Genomic DNA, 10,691 nt, shown 5'->3' with positions numbered 1-10,691 from the left:
TTTCACCTTTAAACAGGCTTTCCCACCAGACAGCTTGTACCCGTACGACTTGGGTCCTGTTGATACAAACTCGGTGATGTGTTGTCCAGCATCGATTTCGCTGGTCAGCTCACCCAAATAGTCACCCAGCCCCGGATTCCACTCACCCTCCCGGCTCACAAAGATAACGGAATCTGTGTCGTGGTACAGACAGCGGCCTTGCAAAGCATTTAGCAGATTGTATAACTCCCAGCGGGCAAAGGCGGTTGTAAAGCTAGCGATGAAAATGTTAGTGTTTGAATGGCCTATATAGTGGTGTTTAGTGTTTAGTGTGTTTCCACATAACACAGGCTGTGTTTTCATTGATAAACTTGCAGGCTGACACCTCATGATATGGCGTAAATAAGTACCTGAACAATTCATCGGGGTTTCTCACAATGGTGGTCTGTGGTAAATTGTCTCTTTGTCCATACTTCCCCCACAAACTGTTCAAGGCAATTTTTGAAAGCTGTCTTTTGGCCGGATTCTTTTTAATGTTGCTGGGGTCCAGCCGGACACCCTCTTTTTCATAATATTCGCTGATATATCTTTGTTGTTTCGCGACATCTGTACACCCCTCTGGAAACCCCGAAGCTTCCTGTTTCCCTTTCAGATGCAGTTTGATGTAGTCTGTAAAAAGATCGTGTGAGGCCTTTTCGAAATGCCTAATTTCATAAATTTTACCCACTCTATACCCCAGATCTAAGGCCATAATTCAGGGGCGCACCAGACACCAGTCAAGGCGCGATCTTCATCACCGTGCTCACAGGGGGTGGTCTGTTTTGTTTCACCACATGTACGACAGTGTTGACAGTTTTTTTGTCAATTTTGGTTGGAAGAACTGGAAAGTACAAACATCTGGGTGGGTAAACTTTCACCTTTGCTAAACCGAAATATTGTTTTAAATAATTTAAGTTTTTATAAATTATTCGGGGGTGCCCCAGTGGGTATTTTTTAGTTTTGTTCACAAATGGATACAGACTGGTGAAATCATAGTAATGGATTTTTTCACCGGGCTGCGCTGTGTAATGCAAACAAATCTCATTTGTTCTCCCCCCCAAAAAGCGACTCGCGCGGTTGCAGAGGCCTCTGGTAACTGCGCAGCTGTTAGAAATTTACCCAAGTCTCCATTTTCAACAAGCATGTCTCTGAACTCGTGCTCCCACAAAACACGCACGTTAAAACCTCTCATTTTGAGAAAATTAATTTTCACCATCGTCTTTCTGTACAACCAACCAAAAGTAGTGTTTGTCAGCGGATTAAAATCGTTTTTACAATAACAAACGCTACAACCGTGAAAAAAGCAACCGTTGAACTCAAAGGCTGTCGGCACTCCGTCAATTACAGCATAACCATCCAGAAAATATGGGCCAACCTTGAACTCACCGGCCGTGGTTAACGCGTGTTGGATTTTAATGGGCTCTGTGTGTTCGATATACATAAGCCATTGAATGCTGGGTGTAGAAAATCGTTTTTGCTGGCGGTGGTAATTTTCATGGGGTAGCAACGCAATCGTCTCTTCCTGTAAAAACATAAGTCTGAACATGGCCATGCAGACACTAGCGATGGTCACAAACTGAAAGGGGTCGATGCAGACAACGCAGGCGGCCCCTGACTCAGTCACGCGTGTCTGTCTGGTCATATTCATGACCTCGTCCCGAAACCTGATACAGCCTTCTCTTAGAATTGCCACATCCAACTGGCAGTAACGTTTCAACTCTCTCTGTAAGTTAAATACACTTCCCCTGCATTCTTCTTACCAAACCAAAAACTCGGCTTTCTTGCTCGGCAGCACGTAGTTAACGCCGTAAAGTTCTGGCGGCGGCATCGGTCCGACATAATTTTGGTTTTCTGAAGTGTTCATCAAGTGTGGAAAATTCCCCTTAGCCCCAGGGAACCCCATGGCGGCCGGCAGTTTGCTTAATTTCATAGGTAGAACGTTTAAAGAATCGATAAATCTGATGTTCAGAGCTTTTACAGTCATACACATTATCTTGCCACCCTGATTAATTAGTTCAACGTCCATCTTTTCAGCTAACAACTGTCTGATCACTAGGTAATTGTCATATCCCTTGCCATTGTGCAATATGAACGTATGGTTTTTAAAACGTCTATCGATAAATTTACACACAAAATCCTTTAGACAAGTTTCACCATAAAATTCCCAGCTTCGTTTGTCAATATGAAGGGCATGGACGTAATTTGGTATGTGTGTCCCTGTTTCTTGCATGCATTCAAAGTCGAAAAAAATGTACTTGTTTGAAATTTTGGGGTTGTCCAAAGGCGGTATGTAGCACAAATCTGTGTCTGGGGTGTCGATCACGTTGTTACAACGCGAGCAGTTTCTCTTTACATTTGTGACTTGCGAGGTTATAAACCCGACATTTCTCACAAAAGACCCTGCGCTCACACTTACTCACACCCGTCGCTGCATTCCGCAAGTGTCTTGCCAACCCCTGAGAGCTACGACAAAAGACCTTACAGGCCGGGCAATTCTGAATTTCGGCATCAATTTTGCAACACTGGGGATCTAAACAGGTTTTACAAGCTTTAACACAGGCGTGTGCGTTCTTGTGGCTATACGCCACATGGCAGTTAGTGCAAAAATACGCCGCCCCCACAAAAGCTTTAATATTTAAAACCCCATAAAAATGCTCTTCATGCAGTAGAACAAAAAGTATTTTAGAAATTTGGTGGTGTGGGTCCCGTTGTAAAATATTTCCAATCACCCTGGTCGTGGTACAAAATTTTAATGACCACCTTTAAATGTTTTTCAAAAGCGGTAATGTCTGACAAACTAATTTTCCGATTCTCTGGAAAACCCAACTCTTTGTGCATTCGTTTAGCGGGCACCCCCCTGCATATTCCTAACTATCGTCACCACTAAGCGGTGGCTGTCATTGGTGAGAACCTCTGTGTGGCTCTGTAAGAGGTCCGAGATGTGGCTTAAAAAATCGGCAGCATTTAATTCTCCGGGGTGTCTCCTGCGTGAGAACAAGGGCTTGTTAAAACCACCCGCAGTCAAACGCAGCTGTACAAAATCATTCGCCCCGATGTTTGGAGAAAGTTCATCCAATATTCTCTGGACTGCACCATGCACAGCGTCTATAGCCTGTACATACGAGGTTATTCTGTCGAGATTAACAAAACGAAATTCTTCATGGTGCTCTGTTGCTCTAAAATTATTATAAGACCTGTTATAACTACGTATACGGTCCAGGAAAACTAAGGGGTCTCTATTCGCCCCTGCACCGCTACCAACCTGATTCAGATCGTTCAGTACAACCGGTTCTCGGTTACCGACATCCTGTTTTGCTACAACAACCTCGGGCCTTAAGTTATTTTCTACCACGGCATTCTCATTGCGTGGTTCGGGCGGCCCTTGGGAAATCTGATGCCTCTCTCTGAATCTTTGACGACGCAACAAACATGCTTTTGCCAGTTTAATTCTTTTATTTATGTACAAACGCTTGCTGTTGGCAAGCGCTCGGTCTTTTAAACACTTTTTAGACCGCATGTTTAGTCATTTATCACCGGGGTTTTGCACCAATGAAGCATGAAAAATCATCATCATGGTCTGAAATCCTGAGCTTAGAGCTGCATCTTCTGTAGAAATTATATCTAAGAGGTTAGCGGTGAAAACCTGGATCTGTTTTGGAAACAAGGTTTGTACACCGGCTAAAACCGCTCTTAGATGCTCTAAAGCTCGTTTTTTGGCCACCTCATTACTGATCGCCGTTGATAGTGACTGTGTAATACCGCGCACTGAATCTAGCACATCACCCAACACTAAGTCTTTAGGGGCGTTATGATTTCTCTCCGCAGGCTTGACACGTCTGGCTTTGGTCAGGGTCTTAACAGCCGTCTCCGATGCAGTCACCACCTTAGGGTCCGACGTTTCCGCCACATTTGTTTCGCCGCTCGTCGATACAGCGGCTGTGTGAAAAAAAAAGACTTTTTATTACCACGCCAATGCTCCACATCTCAAAATCAGAAAACTACACGGTGTTAAAAATAAAAGACTTTTCAACACAACAATCAATGAAATCTAAACTGTCAAAATCAGAAAACTACGATAACTATGATAAAAACGCCACACATGTGGCGCATCCTTACACACAGGGCTGCAGGTGAATGGAACAAGTTACACGGACATGTTGTTACACCGGTTTCCTTTACGGCTGTGGTGGCGCTACTGGGTCAAGCGGCGTGGTTAACGGCCTATAGACCCACGCACAGACCAGTCGCTTTTAACTTTAAAAGCTAAGCAGTTTTAAAATAAGGTTTTTTAACACTCCCAAACAGAAAAAACACTGGGGGGTTCTACAGTGTGTATTCCAAAATACAGCGTCTTTTGCTCAGAACCTGTGGTAACACCATCCCGCTGATTACGCAGGCAAATTTTTTTGCCCTGCTAGATCAGATCGCCCAGTGTGGTTCGCATGGCTTTAGACACGGGGAGCGGAAGGGGTTTATGAATGCTTTTTCAGATGCCGCAAAGTTTCTCAGCAATGTTGGGGTGGTGGTTACGTGTACCGAACTAATTTTCCGCACCAACATTTAATTGTTGAATGCAAACAGGAGCCAGTAACGCGTGTGTGCTGCGTTGTTTCAGTGTTTGAAAACCCCCACTTGAAATAAAGCGGTTCACATTTCACATACTTGCAAACTGGAGTCTGTAACTTGTGTAAAAAGTGCTGCTGCGCTGTTTCTGTGTTTGAAAACCCCCTGTTGAAATAAAGCGGTTCACATTTCACATGGTGTTTGTCCTGCGAATTCTTTCCGTGAGACTTTACGCAGTCAGTGTGTGTGTGTGTGCTTGCACCCCTGCTGCTTTTGAGACTCAGCTTGTGCAGCGTATAAGCAGCCTGGCCGGACAACCACTCGGCCACCCGGCCACGGCTAGCTAGCGCCGCTCACACCCCGGGATCTCGCGGCCCGCACCAGACTCCCTGCGCCGCCGTAACTACCCGATTTCCTAGGGTTATAATAGAGCGCACTCAACCCCACGGCAGACATGGTCCCCTTACAAACCAATACACACTTTCACACACCTAAAGCGAGGGATGCACTGCCTTGGGGCTTTGGGACCCTGAGGCTCCGGACCGACCGGCTGGGGGGGAGGCGGGAGTTCCAACAACGACACACCATTGGCTCCTGAGGGGGTGGGACATGCACAAATAACAACACGCCATTGGCTGGCAAGGGGGCGGGACAGCCAACCACCGCAGACTACCATTGGCTGGAAAAGGGGGCGTGGTACCTGTCAAAAGTTTGACGAAAGGTGTCGCTTTATACTACTAACAGGTCTGTTTTGAGTCTCATGATGATTCTCTTCTGGATCTGAAAAAAAAAACAGTGCAAATTTGTTTCCGATGTATTTTTCAATTTTATCAGATTTTTTCAGGTGAATGCAGTCGATACATTCAAATTTTTATATGATGACAGGACCTACACTTAGGGCTCAGTACTGATAACACTGCTGATATTGATAGAGTCGAAATAAGTGATGTATTGGCAGCTTTATCTGAGGCGAGAAGTCCTAGAACACCTACAAAAATGTTAGGATTCAGAGGAAGAAATATTTTTCTACCTCACCCAATCCTATTGCATTAACGAGGCTGAAGTTGGCTGCTTATTCGCCAGCTTCTTATTCGCGTTTTTGTTCCACCTTAAATGCTGCTGCTGTGATGTTATGCCGCCTTTCGCCTGTAGATGGCTCTCTATAGTAATTTTAATAATACTAATCCGAGTTGATTACTGCACATATCCCCAGTAAAGGGGAATATGTAAGTAATGATTATCCAAATTGCATTTTTGTATGAAACACATTTCAGAAAATCGAAAACCAATTTTCAAAACTCACAATAACACAAACTGGCATGTTAGACAACAAGTAAATAAGACAAAGGCAAAACGTGAAGTCTCAAAATCTTGCATTTTGCAAGAAATGTTATTATAGCAGTTTACAATGGGACATTTAGAACATGGCATATGTGAATATATGGTTAACGGAGGATGAGCAAAAGGTGATGACACTTTCTGCTTATTGCTATGACCCTCCCTCCTGATTATAAAATCGTCTCACAATTCTGCCACTGAGGTGTGAGACACAATGTAACAGACTCTCAAAATCCTGAACTTCAGGAAATGTTGCTGTACCATTTTTAAAATATGACCCTCTGAATATGGCATGAGAGAATTCATAGGGAAAAGCTAATTGCTCTTTCTGTTGTATTGCGATGGCCCCTGTTTAGAAAAAAACATCTCAGAATTCTGACACAAAGGTGTGAGACACAATGTAACAAATTATGAAAATCATGAAGTATAAGAAAATTTACTGTACCATTTTTTTAATATGACCCTCTGAACATGGCATGTGAGGATTTATAGTCAACAAAATAGCACCTTTTCTGCTGATTTACTTTTTCCCTCCTTCCTCGTTACCAAAACATCTTAGTATTCTGACACTAAGGTAAGAGAAGATTTGTAATTACAAAACTTCTCTGTTGCATTTCTGCGTTGTGACATTCTGAACATGGCATGTTAAAGTATATAGAAAACCTAGATCAGAACAGGTTAAATGTAATTCATAGTGATTTATATTTTTTTAATTCTTTCTAAATGAAAAAAATATGTTTTTCAGTGATTATGACACTTCGCTATTACATAAAATATGCTTCAATGCCAAAATAAATAATAATGGAAAAAATACCCACAGTGGACATTCATAGTTGCGATTATAGGAATGTTATATATCAGGTGAGTAGCTGTGTCAGCATGCGTAGGCTGCAAAGGAAAAAGTAAAGGATTATTCCATGCTGAAAAGAGAAGAAAGGAAACATAACATGTTGGCTGTGGAGCCTTCTTCAGGTGTGAGAAAGACAGGTCAGTAAGCAAAGATAATTTTCTTTATCTTTGCTTACTGCAGTTTATCTTTGATGACAACATCAAAGATGTTAGGAAGTTTTACAGCTAACAGCTCCACATCAACTTCCTTTTATAACTAACCTCATCAGATCCCTCAACTCCCAACTCTTCCAATTTCTCACTTCAGAGAAGGATAAAAAACTCAATCATCCTCTACAGAGAAAAACCATCAACACCCCTGCCACCTCCACCAATCCTAACCTTGTTTTTACTATACCCTCTGACCTTTCCCTTTCACCCCTTTGCATCCTCAGCTAACATATTTTAAAATTACAATAGACTGTATAGTATTTATGTTTAAAATTAAGGTAAATATGTCAAAATATCAAAATCCAACTGCACAGTGCTATCTTAACAATGCTTGTCAAGTCTCAAACAAACCTGCACAGTATTTTTAAAATATTTCAGCAGAGGATTCAACTGGAGTATAAATGAAGATTCGACGATAATTTGTTTTGGGTGAATATGGTTTTCTGGGGAGTTGCAATGTTGGGCATTATTGGACATTTCTCGGTGACCCTGACACGTGTTACACACTCGCATTTCCTGCAAATATTAAAATGGTTATGGTTTCGCTGAAAAATCCAATCGACTAAAGACAACGTTTACATCGCAAAAGAATCCCGTCCCTGGGTGGACTCGAACCACCAACCTTTCGGTTAACAGCCGAACGCGCTAACCGATTGCGCCACAGAGACTGGTGTGTTCTTTTCTCGAATCAGAGGTTTTCGGTTAAAACAAAATCTCTTACCGTTTATTTTGGTAATATATGGTAATATTTCTTCTGCACTGTTAACCAATAATTGAATTTCATTTTTCGCAAGCTGTGTGAATTTCATCAAAAACAAGTTTTCCAGAAAGGAAATGAACACATGCATTTAACGAAATCAAGCCCTTTGTGATTGCCCGAAATGGTACGTTCTGTACTACAAGATAGGAAGAAAGACACGGCTGGGATTTGAATCTCGGTTCTTTTGTGTAATAGAGAAGCGCTTTAACCAACTAGGCTACGGTGACAGGACACCCATCACCTTTTGCAGCCGCTTGGACACACCGCTCTGAGACATCTGCGTTCAGTAAGCGTTTAACCTGAGCTCAGAGCAAATTGCCTCTTTTACATAGCAGCCCCGACACTGAGAAACGAAGAGAACTGGCTTTTATCTGGCATTTCCATGTCCAATGCGTTTGACATCTCCCAAGGGCGACAGAGTTCTTTTGCCACACTATTTCTTCTTCTTTTTTATTTCTGTACGCTTTGATAAAAAACGAGAAATCATGCAAGGGAAAAATGTCTTTTTTTTCATAGAGAAAACGTGCACCAGGAAATGTTGTGTTGAGAAGAAATGATTTAACATGATACGTGACCTAATTTATCGGAGCAATTGCTCAACCAGCAAGGTCTGGAGAGGTTGGAGAGTCTGGTGGATGTGATAATTATACGGTGTTGTGAAAGAAAACAGTCTTTCTTTGAATTCTCAGTCAATCGGAATTTCAGTGCGAAACATAAACCCCTTGTCTGATTTAAAGAGATTATATTTTAAAACTCATAAAAAATCAGAAAACACGTTTCTCACTTTGAAATTTTAGACGGAGCGGTGCATTACTAGTAGCGACGCTGAGCATCCTATGGGGGAATTCAGGTCATGTGAAATGCCAGCGGTTTAATAAACAACGCGTCTGGTTTCGGATCATAAGATTGTAGGTTCGACTTCTACCTGGCTCGTGTAAATTTTTTTCAAGCTCCTCAGTAATAATGTATATTATGTAATGAACCGCACCTGAAAGCAAACGTTGGGTCTGTTTCCTTTGTTTTCCAGCATGAAATAGCAAATCGTTACAAAAAGCAGCTGCTAATGTCCAATAGCGTTTTTTTTTTTTCAAATTACATTTTCAGGCTTCAGACACTTTTTAATAAAACAAAAGTGTCCGGAAACACATTAACTTTCAGGTTTGCTTGAACCTGTATTAAAAAAAGTTATCTGAAACTTCCGGGATTCCATTATCTGATGTAGCTGTCTCTAAAGTTGGACGTGATGTTAAGCAGATGTGAACTGTGCCTTTTCACTTAAAAAAAAAAACAAAGTTCTTTTTTTCCCCTTCACTCCAATGCTGGAGACTGTAAGCCTGTGTGAGCTCCACACTGCGTGTCCTGTACTGCTCTATTTTGTTTAGATTATCTATGTGGTGTACAGATAGAACTCAACTGCATGGTGTGAATTCCGTGTTCAGGACCAGCAGAACCTGAAAAAGTAACAGCTGACCTCGACATGATTTGAACACACAGCCTCCTGATCTGGCGTCAGACACGCTACCATTGGGCCATGAAGTCACGGCTGTCTGTGCCTTTGAATTCCCCAAAGGAGACAAATGAGCTTCACAAAGAAAAATCTGTGAAGAGCGCAGCTCTTCCGAAGAGAGTCTTTTCTTCCCAGACCACATTTTATTCTTCCTGCGCAGCTCTTGTGTAGGTGTTGTTCTCAATTACAGATCCAGGAACACTGATTGTTTTTTCTATTTTTTTAAATTAAGTACCCCATGGTGCAACGGTAGCACGTCTGACTCTAAATCCCCAAGTTCATTTTCAAAGTATATCGGAGTCAACTGATACTGATCAGGTTCTGCTGCTACTGAACCCGCAGTCTTCACCTTAAAGTTCAATTCCCCAAGTCTTTTGACCTTATATGTCCATCCCTTCTCGTCAAAACTCGTATTTTCACAGGGTACCCTTCAGAAATCGCAGTATAGAATGAAAAAACTCCAGTAGATCTCGGCCGCTGTTGGTGATTTTCCTTTTAAAATAAATGAATCTCTGGAAATTTTACGGAGTGTATCACTTTCACTGAGACCGAGAAGTATTAAGCTGTACATGCGTCTTTGTGGCTCAGTTGTTAACAAAAAGGGTGGTGGTTTGAGCCCCTCCAGGGACGCTATGAGCCTTTTAATGTACACACCCTCCTCACTTCATTTCTCCATGGCTGGTCTTGTATAAGCTCGCATATTTTTTTTCTTATAAAATATACTTTATTCCGAAAAAAACACATCTCAAAAAGAAAACATCTCACACATGTCCATTCTGCCCCACACCGCCTTGGCGAAGGGGCAGCTCCAGAACACGTGCTCCTGAGTCTCCTCGACGAAACACGTGTCCCGGGGGCAATGCGGGTTCCTGGTAAGCGAGTGTCTGTAGAGGACCTCTCTGGTAGCCAGTCTCTTGTGTACGGCCATCCAGTTGAGGTCCTTCAGTTCGTTGTCCAGTTCTTTAGGCTGCGTCCTTTCCCAGACTTGTCTGGGAACTTGCAGCCTTTCGTCGGCGACCAGATGCCCCCTCACCTCTTTGTACAGAGCTCTGTGGTTGGTGCAGAGCTCTGGCTGTCTCGTGGCCTCGTACCTCCTGCTCCACTTGACAGCGTGGGTGTAGAACTTTGGTCGCCTCTCTGCCTTGGGCCCAGTGTTTGACCACTGGACCAAGTGCCTCATCGGGATGGAGAGCCACAGCCTGACAAAGTACTGGTACTTGTGGCCGATGGGCTCCCGCAGCGCCCGACAGAGGTTGCAGTAAAAGATGCAGTCGAGTTTCAGGGGGAAATGTGGGACATCTCGACCCCCTTCCTCGACCGGCTGACACATCCGGTTTCTCGTGATGTACTCGTACCTGCCGCCCCAGACGAAGTCGAAGATCATCCCTTGCAGCGCTCGTCTGAGTCTAGCCGGCAGCGGGTACACCACCGCCAGGTAAACCAAAG

The 10,691-nt window shown here is 43.1% G+C and overlaps 1 non-coding gene across 1 annotated transcript; it reads right to left on the bottom strand.

The window, feature by feature from the left end:
- Positions 1-7,572: 7,572 nt before the first annotated feature.
- On the bottom strand, positions 7,573-7,646 carry trnan-guu (transfer RNA asparagine (anticodon GUU)). Its single transcript has one exon. It is a non-coding gene; the product is annotated as a tRNA-Asn (tRNA).
- Between the last annotated feature and the right edge of the window lie 3,045 nt (positions 7,647-10,691).

Source organism: Lepisosteus oculatus, chromosome 14 (genome assembly GCF_040954835.1).
Source record: "Lepisosteus oculatus isolate fLepOcu1 chromosome 14, fLepOcu1.hap2, whole genome shotgun sequence".
Classification (NCBI taxonomy): Eukaryota; Metazoa; Chordata; class Actinopteri; order Semionotiformes; family Lepisosteidae; genus Lepisosteus; species Lepisosteus oculatus.
Note: the sequence above shows the minus strand (reverse complement) of the source record. Positions and strands in the feature narration are given on the sequence as shown.